Source organism: Hemiscyllium ocellatum, chromosome 37 (assembly GCF_020745735.1).
Source record: "Hemiscyllium ocellatum isolate sHemOce1 chromosome 37, sHemOce1.pat.X.cur, whole genome shotgun sequence".
Lineage (NCBI taxonomy): Eukaryota > Metazoa > Chordata > Chondrichthyes > Orectolobiformes > Hemiscylliidae > Hemiscyllium > Hemiscyllium ocellatum.
This window is the reverse complement of record NC_083437.1, coordinates 35,321,507-35,348,400: the sequence shown is the minus strand read 5'-3', so window position 1 is coordinate 35,348,400 and position 26,894 is coordinate 35,321,507. Positions and strand designations below refer to the sequence as shown.

The following is a 26,894-nucleotide window of genomic DNA, read 5'->3' as shown; positions in this document are numbered from 1 at the left end:
CCTTCTTAACAGCACAATCAACCTGGGTGGCAACTTTCAGGGAGTTATGTACATGGACTCCAAGATCCCTCTGTACATCCACACTACCAAGAATCTTTCCATTGACCCAGTACTCTGCCTTCCTGTTATTCTTTCTAAAGTGCATCACCTCACATTTAGCTGCATTGAACTCCATTTGCCACATCTCAGCTCAATTCTGCAGCTATTCTAAGTCCCCCTGCAACCTATAATATTCTTCCAAACTGTTCACTACTCCACCGACTTTAGTGTCATCTACAAATTTACTAATCCATCCATCTATGCCTGCGTCTAAGTCATTTATAAAAATGACAAACAGCAGTGGTTCCCAAAACAGATCCTTGTGGCACACCACTAGTAAGCGGACTCCAGGCTGAATATTTTCCATCAACCACCACTCGCTGCCTTCTTTCAGAAAGCCAGTTTCTCATCCAAACAACTAAATCACGTTCAATTCCATGCCTCTGCATTTTCTCCAACAGCCTACCATGTGGAACCTTATCAAAGGCTTTGCTGAAGTCCATATATACCACGTCAACTGCCCTACCCTCATTTACATGCTTGGTCATCTTCTCAAAAAACTCAATGAGGTTTATGAGATACGACCTGCCCTTGACGAAACCATGTTGACTATCTGAAATCAAATGTTGCTTGCTGGATGATTATAAATCTTATCTCTTATAATTCTTTCCAAAGCCTTTCCTACAACAGAAGTAAGGCTCACTGGTCTATAATTACTTGGGTCATCTCTACTGTCCTTCTTGAACAAGGGCATAACATTTGCAATCCTCCAGTCCTCTGGTACTAAACTTGTAGACAATGACCGACTCAAATAACAAAGCCAAAAGCCCTGCTATCTCCTCCCTAGCTTCCTAGAGAATCCTCGGATAAATCCCATCCAGCCCAGGGGACTTGTCTACTTTCACTCCTTCTAGAATTGATAACACCTGTTCGTAACTAATCTTGATCCTTTTTAGTCTAATATCTCGTACCTCATTCTTATTCACTACAATACTCTCCTTTTCCTGAGTGAAAACCAATGAGAAACGTTGGTTTAGCATCTCTCCGATCTCCATAGGGTCCACACTTAATTTTCCACTTCTGTCTTTGACTGGCCTTATTTCTACCCTAGTCATTCTTTTCTTCCTCACACACTTATAGAAAGCTTTAGGGTTCCCCTTTATTCCAGTTGTTAAAGACTGCACGTGTCCTCTCTCTGCTCTTCTTAACTCTCTCTTTAAATTCTTCCTAGCTGATCTGTAACTCTCCATCGCCTTATCTGAACCATCTTGCCTCATCAACACATAAGTCTCCTTCTTCTGCTTAACAAGAGATGCAATTTCTGTAGTAAACCATGGTTCCCTTACCCTTATCACTTCCTCCTGTCACCAATCTTTTGGTATCATTGGGTCAAATCCTGGAACTCCCTCCCTCTAACAGTGTTGTGATCCACCTACACTAAATGGTCTGCCACAGTTCAAGATGGCAACTCACCACCACTTTCTCAAGGGCAACTAAAGATTCACAATAAATTCTGACCCAACCAGCAAAACTCACAACCTACGAATAAGACAAAACATCTTCACTGTAAGTTCTTTTGTTCACATTTATAATTTACACTACTTATTTTAACCTGAAAATATATCCCCATCCTGTGCAAAGTAAACATACAATTAAAAATGTTACTTAACATTTGCACTCAAAATTGTTTTTGGTGTTGCCTGATTTCAGTTAATGAGGATACTTGTTACTACAATTTGATGACAAAGTTGAGGGAAATGCTTCAAAATCTCTCTGCAGAGTCACATATTGGCCAGAGTCTGCAATTACATAATTGCACTTTAAAGGGATGTTGACATAGAAATTTACATACCATTGACAGAAAAGCATGACTAAACATCATGGGAATACAAACGTGGTCTGTGAACAGTAAGCACATGTCACTAACAATATGTAAGTATATTTTTAATTCCCAATTTTTCCTGAAGATTGAGTTTGAGTTTGAATATTAATGTTGCATAATTTATCATCTCATGTGAAACCTAAACATAGACTAAAGGATAAATTTTACCAGAAATCAGAGAGTCATCAGTTTTGAGGAGTTCCATGGAAAGTTTCTGTCCACAAGACAAGCTCAAGCACTTTTTCTTCATGCCATCTTCCCAATCTCATCTGTGCTCCTCACTCATCCTACTCTCCCACTCTCAGCAGGCAGAAGCACTGGCCACAGCCAGCCCCCTAAAGTTGTTTGCACTGGTGCCATCTTCAAAGCTCAGCTGTGCAATCTCTCAAGCAATGGCAGCGTGCAGCTATCCTGTCAATTTCTTCAGACTGTTGGCCAAGGGAAATTAGTGCCCTGTATTGCTGATGGGACCTGGATGTTCTGGATGAGGCGGGCGTGCCTATGATCACTGCCCATCTGATGTGTCCTGAGATGTTGGTGCCAGATTGAGGGCTGGACAAGTAAGCGGTGAACAGGAGTCTCTATGTTACCACTGTGACTTACACATTAGGAATAATTTTCATTTGGTTTCTATGCAATGATGAGGCACATCAATGAGCTGAGATTATTTTACAATGAGGGTGCTAATACATGCAGATAGGCCTTTTGTTGCTCACTACTGAGAATCTCTTCTTGCTATTCAACATCTGGAAGGTGGGACTTCTTGCTGCCACCTCACATTATTCTCCCAAATTACTCACCATTGATCAAATTGTTTAGTGGATAGGAAGAGACTGCTCTGAGTATGTTGCCTTTATTTTTGGTGGTCTATTTTATTTAGAAAAGGGATTACTTGAAACAGTAATCAGCTTTTATACATGCGTCCTACCTTTAAAGCAAAAAAAATTCCAAGCTTTTGAATGGCGTCAGTATTAATGAGAAATTTGGGAGAATGAGGCAAGAATGAGGAATGAGATTCCTGATGAAAAGAGGTGAGTTTTCTCTTTTTCATTGGCTAGATGAGACTCTTGAGTAAGCAGCAAGGAACTTATTCACACACATTTTCATCTCATTAGGTAATTTTACTTCATTTCTATGCAGTTTGCATTCTCCCAGACACTGGTGGAGAACTTGACAGCACCAATCCCAACTTAAAAGCATTGGCAAAAGCAGGGCTGACCACTTCGTTATGTCAATCCTGGACTAAGTCATATGACTCTTCCGGACTACTACTGCACTTTGGGACTCGTGGACAGCATGTATTGCAATGCATCTACCAGGCCGCTCTGTGTCCAAGGACACACAATTTTGTCCATCTGCTCAGGGTATATTTTATGGCTGTTGACTTGCTTTCTTAGCACTCGCTCACTTTGTACTTACATGGACACTTAAAGCATCTCTGCCTTGCCTTTTACCGTAGTGATGCTTAATTCAGGGTTTACACATCACAGCATCTCTTCTTACCTTGCCTCTTAGCATAAATAAGAAAACCTGATCCATTTATCTCTGTGGAGAAAGTGAGGACTGCAGATGCTGGAGATCAGAGCTGAAAATGTGTTGCTGGAAAAGCGCAGCAGGTCAGGCAGCATCCAAAGAGCAGGAGAATCGACATTTCGGGCATAAGCCCTTCTTCAGGAATCAGGAACCGTCGATTTTCCTGCTCTTTGGATGCTGCCTGACCTGCTGCGCTTTTCCAGCAACACATTTTCAGCCCATTTGTCTCTGTCCCTAGCACCAAACATTTGAGGGGGCGGACATGTTGCTGTACAGCAGTGTGTTATACACAATGATGGTCAACATCCCGAAATGCTCTAACCATTTTTAACTCTTCATTCCAAATTGTGTTCTTAAAAGAGGATGTGTGCAAGATACAAAATGATTACAGATATAAATTCAGTGGACGTCAGGTAGAAGTTCTGTGTGTGACTATAGAATGTTACATTTAAAAGTGTCAAAGAAATTTAAAACTGAGAGAGAGTAACTTGAGGTAATGAAGAGGTTGACTGTTTGTGCAACCTCTTGCAGACATTTTTGTGGTTTCTCCTTCCAGGAATATACAAAGTGGAGTTAACAGCAGGCTTCAATACTTGACTGTTATTATTAGGCTGCTGTGGAGTAGTGTGTCTAGTGTGCTGTTATAGTTTGAGAACTATGAACTAGTCCAGCACCACCGGTGAAGAATGCAAGATTCTCTCACACAGCTTGTACAATAGACAGTTAAAAAAGAAATCAGGATAAAGGAGCTTTAATTAGAATACAAGACCAAGAATCTTCAAAATCAACTGTTCAACTCCAAACGTCAATGGTAGCATTGGAGCCCCATCACAACTGCTTAACAGTTTGGGATACATTGTCTGGAATCATAACATGGGGAATTTGGTCTGCTATTTGGTCTAACATGCACTATGTCAATGTCACACCTACAGAACATGGCAGCAGCTTATGTGGCAAATGCATTGCACTCAATCAAAGGCATCGTCCATTCTCAGTCCAGGGAGTTGACTGTGATCAGTCCTGGGAGTTTAGGAAATAACATCAAGGGAGGGGATTTGATCATTGAGAAAACTCCATGCTGTATCAGGATAGTATGAAACTCAAGTGTAGAGTTTAGAACTATTTTGCTGGAGGGCATAATGGTTGTGAAGATGTGGCTAATTCCAAATATAAGAGTAGGATATGATATAGTATGGGATAACAAACGATAGTGTGGGAGGGAGATTCTTGTAAGTGACCATTGCCTAAGCAAAGAGAGGAACTGAGTGAGATGAAAGTGCCTGGAAGAGTTATTAGTGGTAGTGCAGGAGCAGGAAAGATTCTGAGTTGTTTTCAGTCAGATTAGGACGAGCGCAGGAAGCCTTAGTAGTTTGAGAGAATGAGGTGGATGAGTATCATATAATGAAGATGCTGCATGCAAGAATGGTAAACCATTATCCTTGGTGGGTGATGTGGGCAGTGACAGAGTTCAAGAGAATTTGAGATAGCAGAGACATGATAGTAATATTGTGATCAGACCCTGGGTGAGGTTCCCTAATTTGTTGCAATTTCACACAAGCTTCTCAAACTATTATATTTCAGGAGAGATGGGATGAACTGGCTCTCCTTATTTATTTGCCCACTCCCTTGGTTTGTGGCAACAAGGTTAATTTGAAAAGGATCCCTTCCCTTGTCCGAGATCAAATAAGCTTATGCTTAAAAATTTAGTCAGGCTTCTTTGAACAACAAAAAGATAAAGTTATTATTTATTATATGTGAGAAGAATTACTAACGCAATGCACGTACACTCAAATTAGAAATAAGAGATAAGTCCGCAAGAATGAGGTTTGAAAAAAGACAACTACATTGATCAGTCTGTGAATTATTCAGATTTGAAAATTGGTTGAAATTTTGTAGTTCTGGTGCCTATCACCTGTGATTGAATCTAGCATTCAGGGTAGTATCTCATTTCCTTTTCAAGTGGTTTGTAGCACTCTGGGTTAGATGGGATCTTAACCTGCAACACCGAGGTAACTAGGTTGTATATAGTCAACTGTGACAATTACAGCAAGCCAATGCTTAAACCCACTAGCCCCCTCCAGTAGAGTTTAAACTGGCTTTTTAATTCCTATCCTTGTATATTTGTAGAGAGCAAGGTCAACAAATTGCTGCTTTCTGTTGAGAGGAAAGAGATAGCTTCCCACACTGCCATTATTTCTTCTAGTTAAGTCTTTCCCTATTTGAGGTTTTCTTGACAGTTTACATATGTGACATTCCACTGCCTCAGACAGGATTGTGCCCAGCCACTAAATGTAAATTTGCAGTTTCTTTCAGCAGTCTTCCTCTTAAATGTGGTTCGGAGATGCCGGTGTTGGAGTGGCCTGGACAAAGTTAAAAATCACACAACAACAGGTTATGGTCCAACAGGTTGATTAGGAAGTACTAGTTTTCAGAGCACTGCTCCTTCACAACCACCTGGTGTTGTATGATTTCTAAGCTCTTAAATGTGATAGACATTTGCCATTTTAGCCTTTTAATTCCATGTAAGGGGTTCTGATATACTGTCATAACAGAATCACTTGAAGAGTGCAGGGAGCCATAGACCTTTTGACATTGTTAGGCATCATTTTTCTCGCTGAGGACAGTGCGGTGACTGCTAACCATTACCGCAGTGCCTATTTCTGTTTGAGTTGGCAGTGTCTGTTCCATGGCCTCTTTTGGCAGTCCAGACAAAGAAAGAGATGGCCCTCCTCTCCAGCATTCCATTTAGGTGAACCTGCAGATTCCTGAACCTGAACCAGTTTGCCAACTTCCCTTTCTCAGCCATCTCCTTCATAATAATGGTCAATCAGACTTTGAGTGGTAGTTAGAGTCATAGAGTCATAGACATGTACAGCACGGAAACAGACCCTTCGGTCCAAGTTGTCCATGCTGACCAGACATCTCACCTGCCAGCACCGAGCCCATATCCCAAACCTTTCCTTTTAAATGTTGCAATTGTACTAGTCTCCACCACTTCCTCTGGCAGCTCATTCCATACATGTACTACCCTCTGCATGAAAATGTTGCCCCTTAGGTCTCTTTTATATCCTTCCCCTCACTCTAAACCTATGCCCTCTAGTTCTGGATGCCTCCACCCTAGGGAAAAGACCTATTTATTCTATCCATGCCCCTCATGATTTTATAAACGTCTATAAGGTCACCCCTCAGCCACGGACACTGCAGGGAAAACAGCCCTAGCCTATTCAACCTCTCCCTATAGCTCAAACCCTCCAACCCTGACAACATCCTTGTAAATCTTTTCTGAACCTTTCCGAAGCTTCACAACATCTTTCCGATAGGAGGGAGACCAGAATTGCACACAATATTCCAAAAGGGGCCTAACCAATGTCCTATACAGCTGCAACATGATCTCCCAACTCTTGTACTCAATATTCTGACCAATAAAGGAAAGCATACCAAACACCTTCTTCACTATCCTATCTACCTGTGACTCCACTTTCAAGGAGCTATGAACCTGCACTCCAAGGTCTCTTTGTTCAGCAACACTCCCAAGGACCTTACTGTTAAGATTTGCTTTCCCAAAATGCAGGACCTCGCATTTATCTAAATTAAACTCCCTCTGCCACTTCTCAGCCCATTGGCTGAGCCCATTTGATCAAGATCCTGTTGTAATCTGAGGTAACCTTCTTTGCTGTCCACTACATATCCAATTTTGGTGTCACCTGCAAACTGACTAACTATATCTCTTATGCTCACATCCAACTCATTTATATAAATGATGAAAAGTAGTGGACCCAGTGTCGATCCTTGTGGCAATCCACTGGTTTAAGGCCTCCTGTCGGAAAAACAATCCTCCACCACCACCACCACCACCACCCTCTGTCTTTTACCTTTGAGCCAGTTCTGTATCCAAATGGCTAGTTCTTCCTGTATTACATGTGATCTAACCTTGCTAACCAATCTCCCATGGGGAACCTTGTTGAATGCCTTACTGAAGTCCATAGAGATCACATCTACCGCTCTGCCCTCGTCGATCCTCTTTGTTACTTCTTCAAAAAACTCAATCAAGTTTGTGAGACATGATTTCCCACGCACAAAGCCATGTTGACTGTCCCTAATCAGTCCTTGCCTTTCCAAATACATGTACATCCTGTCCCTCAGGATTCCCTCCAACAAATTGCCCACTGCTGACATCAGGCTCGCTCCTTGCTTGTAGTGTTTAAACTTATGCACTGCTGGTGTTTAAGCATGGAGCCCATGAATCAGTGTCAACAGGAAGTAGCACTGGTGAGTGCATCCCCCTCTTAGGCCCTGTGAATGAATATAAAGAGTACCATGAAGTCCAGATGCATAACTAATAGGTTGAGCTGTGGAAGTCTGTGTGAGGTTATCATTGCCCAAGGCTGAAAATCTTCCATGATTCTCCCCAAAAATGGCCCTTAGCCAAAATTATGGAATATTCAGCCCATTAACTTTAAAAAGAAGCAATAATCCTGCCTTAAGTTACCATCATATTTCTGCATGGTCTCAGATAAATGCACCAAAACAGGGAAGTATTCAGAGCAGGAACTACTCAACTTCAGTATAAATCTGTAAAGACTCAAAATGGAATCTGACAGTTTTAAACTGTTGGTCTTCTATTTTACCTTAAACTACTGCTAAGTGATGTTTTGTACACTTCCCCGTGAGATAGTATCAACACAAACGGCATGGATATGCTTTGATGGATAGACTTATTGCTATAACTTATTTGGGAAATAGCCAAAAAGGAACTTCAAATCGGGAAGCATTGCTTATACTACTGCATTTGTTGCTTCTTATCCTCCTTGTTTCCTGCACCAACACCATCCCCACCCCCACAGTCATTGTCTGAAAGGCTGCTATTTCATACAGCCTTCTCATGTGTTGTCACTCATCACGGAGCCCTCTGGGGCTTTGTCTATCCTGATTTAGACAGTGAACTGCACTCAAACAGTGCTGGGTTTCTTATCTAACACCCAACGTTTGAAAGCAATTCTGTTCTTCAGCTCCAGAGCTGCCAACTTTTTTACGACTGTTTTTATGACTATATTATTGCCCATCAAACATTTCTTTTAATGTATTTGTGATTTCAATGTCAGTCTTTGAACCATACAACCTGAGTTACCTGGATTCTATAAAACTGGTTTGTGCTGTTTGGGCTGCTGCAGTGTATCTCTTGCGTTTCAAAGCTTCCAGTAATCCCTGCCCCCACATCATAAATTACAGAAATGATATGGGTGTCACTGATCCAGGAACTAGTTCCGCCTGTATGTTTAAAACTGAACCTGGACTGAAACTTGGAATTTGGAAAATTCGGCTCCAGATCAGGATCACACCCAAGTTAAAGTAGGATAATGTGGTGAAAACATTCTGTTAGTTTAATAATGTTAATGCAACTTCTGAATTTTATAATGATTTTTTTTAAAAATCAGAAGTTGCATTTGAGTGACAGTGCAAAAAATCTTTTGTAATCTTGAAGTCCTCTTTTAACTATTTCTACTCTGCCTACCATGGACAGAATTTTCATTCTTTTTCAGAAGCCCTCTTTTAAACTCCAAACTCCAAATATCCTAGGAAGTGGGAGGTGTGGTGAATTTATGACTTTACAGTTGCAAATGCCCCAGATGACTAAGGAAGGAACATAGGGATAAAACTAAGCCACGTCCCAAACCACTGAACCTGTCAGTATATGGGAGTAGGGGAGAAGAGAGAAGTGAAACAGACAACTGGAGCTCAGTTCCATGATGCCCTCCCTTTCTCTGATCATGTTGCTTCTACTCAAAGATGTGGAATTATGTGGATGATACATACGAGAATAATGCTATCTCTTCCATTTTTGCAATCAACAACATGGCTGTAGCTATTGTCCAAATGTTTGAGTATGGTTTTCCAGTACAGATTGAATGTGTGTGTTCCTAACACTGCCTGTGGTCAGTACTTTTTACATGTGTTTTCTTATCCACAGCTGAAAATGTGTTGCTGGAAATGCGCAGCAGGTCAGGCAGCATCCAAGGAGCAGGAGAATCGACGTTTCAGGCTAAAGCCCTTCTCCTGCTCCTTAGATGCTGCCTGACCTGCTGCGCTTTTCCAGCAACCCATTTTCAGCTCTGATCTCCAGCATCTGCAGTCCTCACTTTCTCCTTTTCTTATCCACAGTATGGATTCAATCAAATTATCAGCAGCAAGCTATTGTGAGTTGAAAAGAGGTTATTTGTTCTCTCATGCTTGCCACAAATCAACAATGTTACTCACTTAATTTCTCTCTCTCTCTCTCACACACACACACACACACACACACACACACACACACACATCTAGGCTGTATATAGTACACTTTTACAAATTATGGTGAATGTGAATTGGTTTTATAACCTCAGATCTCCTTTGGGTCAGACCTGGTTTCTTAAGCTAAGCTTTCTGAAGTTGAAGCAAAGATCTTGTAAAGTGAAGGTTTCGAAGTAGGTTGAGACTTTTTGTTATCAGAAGTTGGTTCTCAGATGAACTTGAAGTTGGGAGAGTCGTTCCATTTGCTGGACAAGAGGAAAATATTTCATCATACTCCTGACTTGTGCCTTGTAGCTGGTGGACAGACTTTGAGAAGTCAAGAAGTGAGTTACTCGCTGCTGATTGCTCTGATAGCCATTGTGTTTATATGGCGAGTCACTGGTAACCCCAGGATGTTGCTAGTGGGGGATTCAGTGATGGTAACACCATTAAATGTCAGGTAGCAGTGTTAGATTGTCTTTGATGGAAACGGTCATTGTTTGGCATTTGTGTGGTGCAAATGTTCCTTGTCACACGTCAGACCTGGCCTGGATATTTTCCAAATCTTGTTGTATTTGAACATGGACTGCTTTAGTATCTGAGGAATCGTAAATGGTACTGAACATTGTGGAGGGAAGGTTATTGATGAAACAGATAATTCTAGGATTAAATTTCTTTTTCGTAAAATAAATCAAATATTTTCCCTAAAGTGTTTCACAAATCCAGAACTCCATGATTGTACATCCATTACCTTAGTTTCTGGATTTAAATTTCCTATCAAAAATCTTCAAGATCTTCTTTCTGGGCTCTGATGACTCCATCATATTGTCCTGCCCTTTCTAGAAAACTTTCCCCAGCTACAGACTCTAGTATGCACTGTCATGGTTCTCTAACTTACTTCCACTTCCTCCAATCTACCAACCAAAGCTGACTTTTAAGCATCCATAACTAGTCCTTTTAGAATTTTTCTGAAGCAACATAACATTTCTGTACCTCTTGCTTGCCTTCACCTCCATTAAAGCCTCTCTCTAAAGCCTAACATTTCCCATTATAAATCTTTCATGTCTTATTTGATGCCCTAATGCATAAGGCTCTGCACGTTCTGCATAAGGAAGCCAATACCAGTATAAGTCCTTTCCTTAGAGAATAAACTGAGTACATAACTGCTGGGATATACCTTATGTAACCATTTTGTAACTGGCGTGGGTACTGAAGTTGGACAATTACCAGTTAAACTATAAACAGAAGCAATATGCAACATTAGTTTGGATATTTAAAATCCAGGTTGTAGATTGAACTGATTACAATAAATTCCAATCCTAATTTAAAAGATTTATCTTTGTTTACATGTTCATCAATGGTGTCACTGCTACCATTGCAGCGTCCTAGCTAAACCCAAGGCAATCATTCTTTCCTGGCCACCTTCAACTGTGTATTTTTCTTACTTTCATATTACTCATACGTAAATTGATCTACCAATGACATCTCAAGTCCTTATCTCTACACCTAAACCCATTCAGTTTACTCCCTCATGAAATAATCGTTACATATTTGATCACGTCTCCAGAATTTTCTGTTGTTTCTCAATTCATGTTTGTCCTAAGTCTACTGCTGTAGGACATTCACCAGTGATAAATAATTGAGTAGAAATACAGAATGCTATTAAAGTAAGGAGCCAGTTTTAGTCAGTCTTCTGATTTGTTTTTATTCCCACTTAATAGGGTTACTTTTGCATATTAAATTCTTTGCTATCCTAAAAAGAATTTGCTGAATATCTTTTTTGTGCCAATCCCATCTCCTGTAATGTACATTTTTCCTACTAAAAGTGTGTTTCAGAGTTACAAAACAGAATTGTAGTTTTTTCATTAGTATAACCCATTAATATTGCCTTGCAATGCTGTATAATCGGGCTTTCAAAAGCACCTGTACTGCATCTACATTTCAAAAAAACTCTGAATTAGTTGTGACAGTCTTTGGACTTGTTCCTAATATAGTTCATCATGACACTGCTGAGAACTGTTCTGTACAAGACAAAGACTACCATTTCCTTGTGATGTGGATAAAGTTGCAGTCAAACACAACCCCCCAAATGCCTGCTTTTATTACTTGTCTGTTTTTTCTGGGGGGGTGTGGTATAGCTATTACTGTGTGTTGTGTAAATGAATTAAATACAGGCTTTTGTACTAAGCCTCCAATAAAGCCGAAGAATTTGTTGTTTTCATTAGCCTTTTAAGAGAGTATGAGCAAATAACAAATGCAAAAAAAAAACAGACTTAGTGGAAATTGTGTACATTATATGCACATCAGACATGGTTCACATTTAGTTCTCTTATGGACCATGTCCCATTTGATTGATTTGTGATGAGATCTTTTGTCCAGGGACTGTTAGAAAACAATGGCACATAAAGGTGGGAGGAAGGTTGGGGTGGGGGGGTGTACTGTCACAATCTGCCACTCAGACCTCTGCTCTTCAGTATCCCAAGTCAACAACCAATTAAGATGTTGACAAGTTAACCTCTGAGCACATACTCAGGTAAATGTGGTTAGCAGTGTGTATTTAACTGAAGTGGCCTTGATAAATTTAATGTTGAGCATCATTGGCAAAGTAGAAGGGATTTAGTTAATATTCCAGTCTGAAAGTGAGGTGAATTTTGAATAGATGTTGTACTACGCTTTGTTTATGAAATCAAATAATTCTTAGAATAAAATCTTAGAATGTATAAGATTTGTTGAACATGTCATTATTTACTTTCACTGTAATGAAAATCCTTGTGCTTCTCATCCTGGATTCATTCCAGATTGAAAACTTATGTTCTGCTTGCCACAATCACCAGACACCTCAAGGTGTTATACACCAATGAAAGATAAATTGTAGTCAATGTCGTCACATAGGAAATGTGACAACTAATTTGCACCCAGTAAACTCTCTCTAACAATATGTGATCATGACCAGACAATCTGTTTTTGTGATGTTGATTGGCGGATAACAGTTGCCAAGACAACCGGGCTATCTCTTTTTGCCCCTCATGGAATAATTTATACCCCTTCAAGTGGGCACATGAGGCCTCAGTTTAACACCTCACCCCAAAGGCAGCACTTTCAACAGTGCAGTGGTCTTTCACTGCTGCAAGGCCAGGCTTGATTTTTGAGCTCGAGCCTTGAAGTGGGACTTGAACTGCACACTTTGTGACTGAAGTAAGTGTGCTGTATTTTCTAATCAATCTATTTAGAGATGCTATTATACACCTTTGACAGGTGAGACTTAAACCTATGCTTCTAGGTTCAGAGATAGGGATGCTACTACTGTACCACAAGAGCCCTAATAAGTGTGCTCTGAACTGAATCATAAACTGTTATCACCTGCTTCCAGAATTGGCTCCAAGAATAAATTTATTACTGGCGCATTGGGAATGAAAACCGAATTACTTGTCAAATCCATTGCAAAGTAACTGCTCCGAGTTATCTCTGCTAATTCCAGCCTTGTGAATGTAGATGTGAGGGATATAATCTACAAACTTTTTATGTCTTCATTAATGGAATATTTGAAAAATGACTAGATGAATGTCGTCAGACACTCATTAGAAGCACAGTGATATATATAAAGTATGTAGCTTGACAACATGCAATATAGCACAGTTACACTGAGATTTTTTTTGTTGCAGCTAGTTTGATAGTTATTAGTGTGTTTGGATAATTGCCTTTTCTTAAAGGGAAGAAAGTTCCTTTTTCACTACAAAGCTGAAGTTTTGCAATGCACTGCTGTAAACCTAGATGTCTCATTGATATCAGGTTCAAAGTTCAAGCACTGGCACGTTATTACGACATGGGCGTAGTTTTATATATAAAGTAAAGTATTTTAATTAAACTTTCTGACAGTTTCAAAGCTGAAACTGAAGCTATCCATATCAGTGAGAATTTAACCAGTTGTTTTACAAAAAAAATTACACAATCATAATTTGAAAGATACAGATGAGGAGAGGCATGTCCTGGTTGGTTGTCTGTGAAGCTTCCTGTTTTTGCGGTTATATTCTTTTGTTAGGTGATTTCTGACGTACACTGGTTGCTATGAGGATGTACCGCAGAGGGATCCAGATTCTACATATTACTTGCCAAATGGGATCCAGGTGGAACAGGTGACTTAAGACCTACACAAACAGAGCAACCTAGCAATTGATAACCCCTTCATTACCAGACGCTGGCTGTGTTCATTTTAATTCGTCTTGGCCTTGGTTTAGGAGTAAGCTAGTGATCGCTGCCACCCAAAAATTCATTTAAAACAATGACTCCCCTTACACACACAGGCACACAGACTCACATACACACATACACACACACACACACACACACACACACACAAAGTTCAGGCAGAGGTAGTGTAGAGTGAGCAAATGTATGCTGATGAGCTTCTGCACTCTGTCACTTGAAATTGTCACTTAAACCAACATTTGAAGGTTGGTTGCTTCAGCTCGGGGAGTCTTGTCATGTCATTGGTGTTATAGTGCTATTTTAACAGAACAAAGGGTTTTGGAGATCTGCACAGGACCAAATTCAAGAGTAAAACGTGGTAGAAATTGTTAAATGAGCCAGAAGAGACAAAGCTCAGTATCTGGGTAAACTTAAGGATACTTTATGGGCTTCACAGAGTAGGGGCCAGAAGTCCCTTGAACTTCCAAGCAATCAGCATACCTCTATGTGTCTCTCACTCTATCCTGCCCCACCCCCCACTAATCATCGTACATTATCCACCACAAATGTGTTCCAAGCTAAAAGCAAAACTATTACTTCTTAAAGCAGTACCACTCTTTTGCTATCTTGATTTTAAGTAAATTGTTTTCTTTTAGTACAATTATGGAACCCATTTTAGTTTTAGGCACCTGGCACAAAAAAAATCTTTTGGTTTGACCAAATCAAAACACATTGTTTTAGAGATACAGCTGCCCAGCATCTGTTAATGGGTTGCTAAACCTCCAATAGAGTAACAAGAAAGCATATATTCATTACAGCAGCATCCATATATATAGCAGCTTTAATTTATCAGTACTTTACATGAATAACTTTGCGACAGAATTTAACACCAAATCATGTAATGACCTTTCAGGATTAGTGCAGTAAGATTTAAACTGCAACTTTACGGAGGGAGAGTCAGCGAGGTTTGGGGAGGGCATTCAAGAGGTTCAGGCCTTGGCAGTTGTTGCCATTGGTAGGTTCAAGAAAATCAGATCTATAAGAAGTCAACATTGGAGAAGTCCAAATACCTCAGAGGGTTGCAGGGCCAGACTGTTGCTGGACAGTAACTGCTGCCATTGTTCATCCACCTCCAGTGAGAACATGTCAACCCACAGGTCTGACAGTCTAATCTGCAAAATTATCTCACACCTTTCTGAATCCCACAAAAGTAGGTTTGAAGATCTTACTTGTTCTGAGCAATAGTTTATATGTTTTGGGTGCGATTTTGTTAAGAACTCTTTTCACAATTAGAATAATAGATATCTTAGCATTTCAAAACTAATTTGAAGCTGAAGAAACACTAATCAAGAATTCCATTAATCTTTTTAAAACTCCCTTGATATAAGCTAATTTAACTTCTTGTTGGTTTGGAATCTTTAAAACTTCAGTCACTATTTTTTGCCATCTTAGGCATAGTCCAGTGTTTGATTGCTGTTTACTGGTGCTGCTCCTTGATGTAGTGTATCAATTGTCTGTCTTATGTCCTGTGAATTCTTCTTTGTCATTGCATATTGATTCACACTAAGATTTTTTTAAATTTATTATTTCCTGTTCTCTTTTTGCATTATGGTAGTACACCCTTATATGCACATTTTTTGCTTCATAGGGTAAAGATTCCCAGTCAAATTTTAGACCTCAGTCTGCTACCTTTACTAATGTAATAAAAGTGTGAAAAGATTGTCCTTCAAGGGCATAAAAAGATACAACATGTGAATGTTTATGTCCATTTTGTTGATATGAAGGGGCATTTTCCACTTATTCTTTCTTTTATTTGTGCTTTCTGTATCTGTCTTGCCAATTTTCTCTGCATCAGCCCTGATGGCATCAAGACTTCTTTGGAATCAATGTTTTGGATGTCTTTTAATAACTTGTCAGCATTGTTCACTTATGACCAACGGCGATGTTAAAGTTTACATCGTAGGTAATTAGACCAGAGTTTTATACTAGTTTCCACTAGATTAACAACGCAAAGTGTCAAGGCATGTTTCTGTCCTGTTCTGTTCATGTCTCTTCTAAACCGTGTATCACTGCAGACCAGTTATGGATCATGAGTTCCCCATGCCCTAAGCTTTCAACAATATTACCGCTGGGAGATTTGCTCCTGACTTCTGATTTTCTATCCTTCCAGTTGGAAAGAACCCTGAGGCTCCTCCTCAGCATTCCAAATCTTGCTCTGCCAAATCCAATTGGTAGAATGATACATTGAGGTCCTCACACACTATAACCTGGTAGATAGGTTATCCTCCTAAGTTTGTTAACTTATTTATGCTGACACACTGCACATTGACCAAGTATAAAGTTGCCTATTCCAATCAGACTTCAATGAGAACTTATTTCTTTTCTTAATAATTTCTGTGGATGGTTCTTCTGACAAATGGGTTGTTATCCTGAGATCACAGATTTAAAATAATTGGCAAAAGAACTTGAAGGGAAATGAGAAGAATATTTTAGACATTGAAGTTTGTCGGGATTTGGAAGCTGCTACCTCAAAGAGGACTAATTCTAAAGCTGACGAGGAGAAGCTGAGATGTTGAACTAAATTGGACAGCCCTTCCAAAGAGTATGATAGGCTGCACGATATATTCTGCAGTCTGATATTTCATGACTGACAAGGAGGAATAGGAATCCATGATATCTGTTTTTTTTATCACTTTGAAAGATTATCATGTATATATGGTAGCTCCTAGAATTTTAAGCATAAGGTATTATTCCATTAGTATCCATATCCAGAATTAGCTCAAATGTCCATCTCAATCAGGCCCTGAAGTAAAATCTACTTTAGTTAGTTCCGTGAGAATAGCTCCACAGCAGAAAATCGCCCTCAGAATAAACATAGCATTTTTTTTAGGCAGTTCAATGAAATAACTGCATCAAGAATACAGCCAGAAGTCAAATATTCATTCTTTTATTTTACAAGATCGATCACAATTGTTTGTGCATATCAGCTAAGTTTCAATTTTGTCTGATCTAAGCTCTACTTTTCCTTAAAATATTGCTGAATATATTTCTACATTCGAACTGTGTGTGGCCTGAAAGGTCACTGACTGTTGTAGAAAGTTTTTAATAGTCCTGTGAGATGCTGCTGGGCTATAAACCCCTTGTAAGCCCACCCACATGTGTGAAAACTTTGGCTGTTGCAGTTGTGCCCTCATGTTGACAAGTTGTGTTGTGGAGTATAAACAAGGATCTTGTTGCAGTGTTGTGCTCTTAAAGATAGCCCTCAAAGCAAATACATGGAAATCCTTTTAACCCTCAGTTCAATGCATTAGAATTCCATACTGTATTTTGTAGGATAGTGCACCATAGAGTGGATGGACAGGTGCATGCACTCAGTACTTCATACTTGGCCCCCTAATGCAGCCAAACCTTTGGTAGGTGTGTGGATAACTGCTGACTAGGGAGGGAAGATCAAAGGGATCATAAACCACTTAGCATCACTATATCCTTCTGGGAGCTGAATTCCAAGTGAATTCCAGATTATTTGTTCAGTTTCACCCAAGTGCACTCATAGAAACTTAAGATGAATAAAAGGGCAAGTACTTTTGGAAGTTTGAGTATTATGCTTGGAAAAAGCCTGCATATTCCTTACCCAGGCCTTTGTTACTTTCATATTCATTTACTTCAGCACTGTACTGATCTATGTCTCACTCTCTGAAAATTTGAACTCAGATAAAACTTTTCTGCCTGTATCCTGCTTCGCCCATTTATCATTGCCCACTAGCTCACACATCACTCCTGTCTTATCCTTATTTTCATGTATCCCCAGACCTTATCCCTCCACATGTCTGTCAGGTTCTCCAGCCTGACAACTTTGTGAAGTATCTGAACTTCACCATTTTTGGCCTCTTGTGTATCTATGATTTCTATCACTGAACAATTATAGCAGCTATGTCTTCAGCTGCTTAGGTCATAAGATTTGAAATTCCCTCCCTATATCCCTCGGCCTCTCTGCCTAAAATGTTCCTTAAAATGTAATTTTTTGCCTATGCTTTGGTGACCTTATCTCCTGTATCTTCATATAAGTCAGAACCACATTTTCTTTTCCAAGTGAGACACTTTGGAATGTTATGATGTACAAATGTTTGCTCATAGTTGGAATATCCTAGGCAGAATGAGTTGTTGCATGACTCATGTTATGCTGCAGAATTCCAATGTTATCATTCATAGTACTAAACTGACTAAAATAGTATTAAATCTCATGAAAGCTGTGTATTCATGTGGAAACTTGATGATATTTGCATTTGTCAAAATTAGACTATTGCTAAACTAAATTGCATGCAAAAACAGAAACTCACTCCAAACCCATTGAATTGAGCAAACCTGTTTTCTCTCCCACAAAGCGCTTGGATACAGGCTACACATCTTTCATAAATAGAGTTTAATAACTCTGGAGTAGGGCAGGGCTGGTTACGTGGAAACTGAAACCTGTCATTTCTGTGCAGGACCAGTTCAGCAATGTAGTCTTCAGGTTTTATTTTTGAAAGATGAACTGACTCTAAAGGAACACTTTGGATTTGACAAATCAGATTGATAACCTATCAAGTTATCACTGTATAGCTAAAAATGATTTTAATGTCTCCTGTTTAGTACACTATTGTTAACATTATTGAACTGGAATAACTGGCAAGCCTGACTGCGGATGCTGTCAGGTATTGTGATGACTAAACCAATCCTAACCAGAATGAAAAAAAACATTAAGATTACATTAAGGTCATTTTTATAAAATAACCATACAATAGCAAAATGTAAAACCCTATGGCTGCAATTGTGTTTCACATCTTTCTTTTATCCCTTCTTACCCCTAGACTTACCTATTCCAATGTACATCTGTCTGGTCTCCCACATTCCATCTCCCTAAAGTTGAGGCCATTCTCCTCACAGCCCAGTGCCTGTTAATTTACACTGGCTCCTGATTGAGCAACATTTTAGTTTTAATTCTGTTGTCCTTTTTTCAAATCCCTCCAATGCCTCACTGTTCCTGTCTTTATTCAGCTCTGGCTCCTCCAAGCCTCTAGAGATATCTTTGCTCATCTAATTCTGTCTTTTGAATGGCTTTGGTTTTATTTGCCTCATTATTGATAGCCTGAAGTTGCAAAAGCCATAATCTCTGGAATTTCCTTTTGACACCTCTCTGCCTCTAAAGCTGTATTTTCTCCTTTAAGACACTCGTAAAAACTACTTTGAGTAAGTTTTTTTTGTCATCAGTGTGGGTTGATGTCATATTTTGATTGCAATAGTTCTAAGAAGCACTTTATGATGCTTTATTGAGTTAAAAGTGTGACATAAATGTAAGTTGTTACATGATTTATTTGCCCTGTATTTGTCCTCTCTTTCACACAGGAGAAAGTGAGGTCTGCAGATGCTGGAGATCAGAGCTGAAAATGTGTTGCTGGAAAAGCTCAGTAGGTCAGGCAGCATCCAAGGAACAGGAAATTCGACATTTCAGGCATAAGCCCTTCTTCAGTAAGGCTTTTCCAGTAACACATTTTCAGCTCTCTTTCACACGGCATTATAATGTTAAATGTCACATCTGAAACGTGCTTAACAAGTACAAAATATTTCAGCAGTTAAATTAATTAGGAACATTTATTGTTATCATAACCTGCAGAACAGAGCTCAATTAAAAGACATCCAAAATTTGGACTTATTGAATAGGGCTAATAATTTTCCTTTTCCTGATTGCAGGAGGAACTATGGAATCTGAAAAGGATACGATTAAACATGTGCGGACAGGTAAAGGAACCAATTATACGTGGCAGCTACGCCTGAAATTTCTGAAAAAGAGCAAAGCATTATATTGATGTGCCATTCACAAGAAGTACCGTGAACAAGGGAGTGAGCACATTTATTGGTGTTTCAGCAGAAAAGCTAGAGTCCACTGTTGCTGTTTATTGTATACTCTTTCACATATATTTCCATGTTCTTTTTGTGGATGGATCGATTTCTCCAATGTACGTGTAAGCAGATGTGTCTTGCATGCCAAATTTTAGAATAATATTGAAGAGAAGATTTTTAATGTTGCTAATATTTTTTTGACTTTGATTAAGCATTACTTCTATTATGGCTGCATATATTTCTGTTCCAAATGCATAGAAACTCCACAGAAACTTCATTTAGCTGGAAATGTGCTCATAGTTAAATAGGTTAAAACTAGGTGTCAAAAGTAATGATTTATATTCCCAGTTTGTCTGGGGGTGTGGTGGTTTCTGAAAGGTTTCCTCACATACCATTTTGGATTGGGTGAAAAAAAACTTATGGAAATCTCTGTAAATTTTGAACAATGATCATTAAATGAGTCATTAGAAATGATGAAGAAACACCCTGTGGTCCTTTGTATGCCTGCATGAAAGTTTTTCTTTACATTGCTTAATAAAGGAGGAAAATTGGAGGTCTGTATAGGGTTATTTTTGACACTATGAAGGCAACTTGTGGCACACTGGTAATGTTCCTACCTATAGCTCAGTAGCTCTGGGTGCAAGTTCCACCTGCTCCAGAGGTGTATCGTGACAAGTTTGAAATGTTGATTAACCTCAACTCAACTCAAATACAACTCAGCAAAGAGAGCCCCAGAAAATGCATGGCTTTAAAACACCCAAATATTTAACCACTATCAGTAAAAATCTGGAGACGATGCTAATGCATTTCTCACCCTATGTAAGAATGTAAAGTTACATATTTGCGGTTCTCTTGATCCATGATAAATTGCTGTAGTGTTAGGTGCATTAGTCAGGGATAAATGTAGGGGAATGGGTCTGGGTGGGTTGCTCTTCGGAGGGTCGGTATGGACTTGTTGGGCTGAAGGGCCTGTTTCCACACTGCAGGTAATCTAATCTAATTAAGTAGGTTAGATGTGCCATCACTATTGTCCTGTAGGCAAACAACTATTGTCATGGCAGGTAAATTATTCCATAACAGCAATGAGACAAATTAGATGATTCTTTTCAGTGATGTTGATTGAGGGATAAATGTTGGACAGAACAGTAGATAAAACTCTCTTGCTCGTATTCAGAATAGTGCCATGGGATCTTTTATATCAATCAGACCAGACAGGGCATTCCAGAGCTACTGTCTAACATCTCTTCAGAAGGTGCCACATCCAATGATGCAGGTTCTTCCTCAGTATTGCACGGGACTTTTAACCTAGACAAAGCTTTAAACCCAATGCTGAATGAAAGATGAAGAAGCATTCTGCTGGTATTTTCTGAAACATGCTCATTCAGTATTTGAGATTTACATAATTACAAATGAATCTGTGCCACACTTCTAGAAGCCTTATTGTTGGTTCCCAACAAATAGATTGTAGACAAAAGAGCTGAATTCCCGAGTTGAAGTGAGAGTGACTGATCTTGACATCAAGACTGCACTTGACCAAGTTTGTCAATAAAGAGAAAACATGACTCAATGGGAGTCAGGTGGAAAAACTCCTCGCTGGTTGCCGTTATAGCTACAGAAAGGAAGATACTTGTGGATGTTAGAGGTCAGTAATCCCAGCCCCAGGTCACCGCTGCAAGAGTTTTTCAGGGTACTGTCCAAGGCCTAACCATTTTCAGCTGTTCTATCAATCACCTTGCCTTCACCATAAGGTCAGAATTGGGAATGTTTGCCAATGATTGCATAATGATCAGTATCATTCATGACTCTTCAGGTACTGGAGTAGTCCATGTTCAAATGCAGCAAGACCTGGACAATATCCAGGGTTAGGCTGTCAAGTGATATTTTGCTCAATACAATGCCCAGGCAATGATCATTTCTAACAAGAGAGAATGTAATCATTGCCTCTTGACATTCAATGGTATTCCTTGACTGTCACCATCCCGGGAGTTGCTATTCACCAAAAATTGACCTGGACCAGCTATATAAATAGGGTAGCTACAAGAGCAAGCTAGAGGCTATGCATCCAGCAGCGAATAACTCACCTCCTAAATCCCACAAAGCCTGCCCGCTTTGTCTGGGTGAGTGCAACTCAAACAATACACAAAAGTCTTGGCACCATGCAGGACAAAACAGCCTGCTTGGTACGTCATATCCACAAACATCCATCACTGATGCTCCGTAGTAGTAATATGTCCATCTACAAGATGCACTGCAAAAATTGGACAGCATCGTCTAAATCCATTATTGCTATCATTTGGAAGGGTAAGGGCAGCAGATACATGGAGACACCACCACCACCATCTACAAGTTCCCCTGCAAGCCACTCTTCATCCTGACTTGGAAATATGTCACCATCTCTGCAGTGTCACTGGGTCAAACTTCTGAACCTCCTCCCCACCAGCGTTGTGTGTCTACCTATATGAAATGGACAACCACAGTTCAAAAAAGTAGCTCATTACCACCTTCTGCAACTGGAGATGGCAATAAAGGTGGTCAGTAAACAATCGGATAAGGTTCCCCATGGAAATCTGGTTAACAAGGTTAGATCTCATGGAATACAGGGAGAACTAGCCATTTGGGTACAAAACTGGCTTGAAGGTAGAAAACAGAGGGTGGTTTTTCAGACTGGAGACGTGGCGTGCCACAAGGATCAGTGCTGGGTCCACTGCCTTTCGTCATTTATATAAATGATTTGGGTGTGAACATGGGAGATATAGTTAGTATGTTTTCAGACGACAACAAAACTGGAGGTGTAGTGGACAGCAAAGAGGTTACCTCAGAGTACAAATGGGCAATGGACTGAGGAATCATGGATGGAGTTTAATTTAGATAAATGTGAAGTGCTGCATTTTGGAAAGGCAAATCAAAGCAGGACTTATACATGTAATGATAATGTCCTGGGGACTGTTGCTGAACAGTGAAACCTTGGTGTGCACATTCATAATTCCTTGAAAGTGGAGTCGCAAGTAGGTAGGATAGTGAAGAAGGCATTTGGTATGCTTTCCTTTATTGGTCAGAGCATTGAGTGTAGGAGCTGGGACATCATGTTGCAGCTGTATAGGACATTGGTTAGGCTAATTTTGCAAGATTGTGTGCAATTCTGGTCTCCTTCCTATCGGAAAGATGTTGGGAAGCTTGAAAGGGTTCAGAAAAGATTTACAAGGATGTTGCCAGTGTTGGAAGGTTTGAGCAATAGGGAGAGGTTGAATAGGTTGTTTTCCCTGGAGTGTCAGAGGCTGAGGGGTGACCTTAAAGAGGTTTATAAAATCATGACGGGCATGGGTAAATAGACAAAGTCTTTTCCTGGAGTTGGGGAGTCCAGAACTAGAGGGCATAGGTTTGGGGTGGGAGGGGAAAAATTTTAAAGGGATCTAAGGTGTAACGTTTTCACGCAAAGGATGGTGTGTGTATGGAATGAGCTGCCAAAGGAAATGGTGCAGGCAATTACAATATTCAAAAAGCATCTGGATGGGTATATGAATAGGAAGGGTCTAGAGGATATGGGCCAAGTGCTGTCAAACGGGACTAGATTGGGTTGGGATATCTGGTCAGCATGGACAAGTTGGACGGAATGGTCTGTTTCCATGCTGCACATCTCTATGACCAGTCAGCATTTTCCACATCCCATGAAAGAATAAAGCAAAAAAATCTTTGTTACTTTACTGAGTTTGTGAAAAAGTGTCTTAATTCATCAAGGTGTGCTCAACTTTCTTGTGAATATGTTACTCAAGGAAGAAAGGATAAACAGACTGGTATTAATCTATTTCTTTGTTATAGCTTCAGACTATCTTGGAGCATTAAGCATCAATAGATTTTAACTGAATTCATCAATTTGTAACCGCATAGTAAACTCCCATGCACTTTGAATAAATTGCTTGGCGGAAAAGTAGAGATGAGGCTACAATCAGATCTGCTATATGGATTCATAGAGGTTTTACAGCACGGAAAAGAGCTCTTCAGCTCATCATGCTCACATGGGTCGCTAAACATCCAGCTACTATAATATACTTTTCCAGTACTTGGCCTAGAGCCATACGATGTTTTCGAATGGCAGAGTAGCCTTGAAGACCCATGGTCTTCTGCTTTTCCCCATTTATATGTTCATGTGAATGAACATCCACATATTATATTTTCAGTAGCTTGCTGAGGGGAGACTGTTGACTAGGATTCTGTAAGGCTTCCTTGCTAATCCTCAATGGAGCTATTTTTACATTCTCTTTCCTGGCAGTGCATTTAGTATTGTACTGAAGTAAACGGGCAGGTGTTACACTTTTGCGGTTGCAGGGAAATGTGCCGTGGAGCTGTGGAGGGATATGTTGAGAGTGAAGGAAGAGTGGACCAAGGTGTCTTGGAAGGATGATGAGGGGGATATGTGTCTGGTGGTGGCATTCTGCTGGAGGTGACTGCTAATGATCCTCTGGATGTGGATGCTGATGGGACTCTATCGCTGTTGTGAGACAGAAGAGAGTGGGTGATGGCAGAAGTGCAGGAGATGGGTTGAACCTGGCAGAAGGCCCTGTCAACTACAGTGCTGGGGAATCATCAGTTGAGGAAGAAGGTGGACATTTTGGAGACCCCATTGTTGAAGTTGGCATCATCAGAACAGGTGCAACAGAGACAGAGGAACTGGAAGAATAGAATAGAGTCTGTCCAAGAAGTAAGGTATGAGAATCAGGTTTGAGAATCAGTGGGAATCAGGTTTGTAGTGGATATTGGCAGACAGCCAATCCCCGGAGATGGAACAGAGCTGTCAAGGAAAGGGAGAGAGGAATCAGAGAAGGACCAGGTGAAGGTGAGAGGAGGGTGGAAATTGGAAGCGAAATTGATAAATTTTTCCAATTCTGGACGAGAGGGGGAAGGAATACTGATGACATCATAGATATACCAGAGAAAGAGTTGTAAGTGGGGTCGGAATAGGACTGGAACAAGACATGTTCGATGTATCCTACAAAGAGACAGATATAACTGGGGCCCGTGCGGGTACCCATGGTCACTCCTCTGACCTGAAGAAAGTAAGAGGAGTTAAAAGAGAAGCTTTTGAGGCCGAGGATAAGCTTGGCCAGGCAGAGGAGGGCGGTGCTCATTGGTATGTTTCAGACTTCTCATCCAGGAAGAAGTATAGGGCCCTGAGACCATCCTGATGGGGGATGGATGTGGAAAGAGGAGGCAGCTGGAGCCTGCAAAATGGAAATTTTGAAACCGATGTAAAGCATCAGAGGAATCACGGATTAATTTGGTGGGGTGTGGGAACCAAGAAAGAAACGTAGAGGGGAACACCAGGATTCACAAAATACTTGGGGATAGAGCTGGCTTTAGCATAGAGAAAAGCATGTTAATAGGTGAAGTCAGACTAAGGGAGAACAAAAAGAATTCCAAAACAGAGTTAACATGTATATATGTAAATGCACAGAATATAGCGAATGAGGTTGAGGAGTTACAGACATGGATTGTCATGTGGAAATGTGATGTTATTGGGATAACAGAGATCTGGCTCAAGGAGGGGCAAGACTGGGTGTTAAACATTCTGGATATAATCTATCCAACAAAGACAGAAAAGGAAGGGAAGGAGGATGGACAGGAGTACTCGTTAAGGAGATCATTGCAGTGTTTGAGAGAGAGGATGTCTCAGAGAATTTGAGGACAAAATCAATTTGGTTAGAACTAAGGAATAAAAAGGGTATAATCAATGTAGTCGTTAGACCACCAACTGGTGGAAAGGATTTAAAGGAACAAATCTGCAGGCAAATTACAGAAGAATGCCAGCATTAGACGGTAGCTGTAATGGGGATTTTAATTGACCAAATGCAGACTGGGATACTGTAGTGTAAGAGGCAGAAAAGGGCAAGTGTTCCTGGATTGTGTTCAGAAGAGTTTCCTTAAGCAGTGTCTGTCCAATTCAATAAGAAAGGTTGCATTGTTGGATCTTGGTCCTTGTAAGTAAGATATCACAAGTGGGTTAATTGTCACGAGGGGAACAATTAGACAACAGTAATCATTGAATCATAATGTGGAGGGTAGTGCAACAGTTCAGAATAAGAAAAATCAATTGACGAAGAGTTGACTTAAATGGGACAAGAACCAAGCTGGACAGGATTGATTGGATCAGGAGGTTTGGGTGAAAAACAGGCAGAATAATGAGCTAACCTTCAAAGAGCAGATGGTTTGGGTACAGTTGAGGTATTGTCCCAATTGGGGAAGGTAGGAAAAGCAAATTCAGATTTCCCTGGATGACAAAGGAGGTAGAAATTAACATTGTAAAGAAAAATTGTGCCTCCCAGGTAGGAGGCTGGGAGAACACAGCAGGCCCGGCTGCATCAAGAGGTGGAGAAGTCAACATTTCAGGTGTAACCCTTCTTCAGACCCTGCCTGTCTATTTTGGATTCCAGTAACTGCAGTTTTTCTGTCTCTATGACAGGTATAAGGCAGAAAATACAATTGAGAGAAATATTGAAGGCTTAGAGAGGAGGTGAAAAAGCAAATAACAAAAGCAGAGGAATGAGAAACGACCAGCAGCTAACATTAAGGGAAATCCTAAAGTCGGCTATAGGTATGTAAATAGTTAAACACAGTGATTAAAGAAGCAGCAGGGCTGATTAGAGACTAAAAAAAGGATTTACACATGGGGCAGAGGCACCTACCTGAGGTATTAAATGAATACTTTGCATCTGTCTTTACAAAAGAGGATGCTGCCCAGTCCATGGTGACAGGGGAGAAAACTCTCTCCAGAAGGGTTCAAAATTAAAATGAAAAATCTTGGATAGATTGCAGGTACTTGAAGTTGACAAGGTACAGGGTCAGGTCAGGTGCATGCAAGAATTTTGAAGAAAGTGAGCATAGAAATTGCTTACATGGTTCAGTCTTTCCTGAATTCAGGATTAGTGGCAAAAGGCTGCAGAGTTGCAAACATTACAGCCCTGTTCAAAAAGGATTGGAAGTACAATCCCAGTAATAACAGCCCAGTCAGTTTAATTTTAGTAGTGGGGAAGCTTTAAGAAACAGTTATTTGGGATAAAATTAGTAGTTACATGGAAATATGTAGGTTGATTGGGAAGAGCCCGTCTGGATTTCTAAA

At 40.1% G+C, this 26,894-nt stretch overlaps 1 protein-coding gene across 9 annotated transcripts in view; it reads left to right on the top strand.

The window, feature by feature from the left end:
- LOC132833495 (protein polyglycylase TTLL10-like) overlaps window positions 1-26,894 on the top strand; it is a 205,285-nt gene that overhangs the window by 37,887 nt on the left and 140,504 nt on the right. For 7 of the 9 annotated variants that reach the window (XM_060851811.1, XM_060851812.1, XM_060851808.1 and 4 more), the window contains one exon: window positions 19,634-19,681. The gene's annotated coding sequence lies outside the window, so the exon portion shown is untranslated. Of the gene's footprint in view, window positions 1-8,673; window positions 8,804-13,793; window positions 13,855-19,633; window positions 19,682-26,894 lie in introns of those variants that run through there. The other 2 variants (XM_060851809.1, XM_060851810.1) reach the window with 2 other exon arrangements.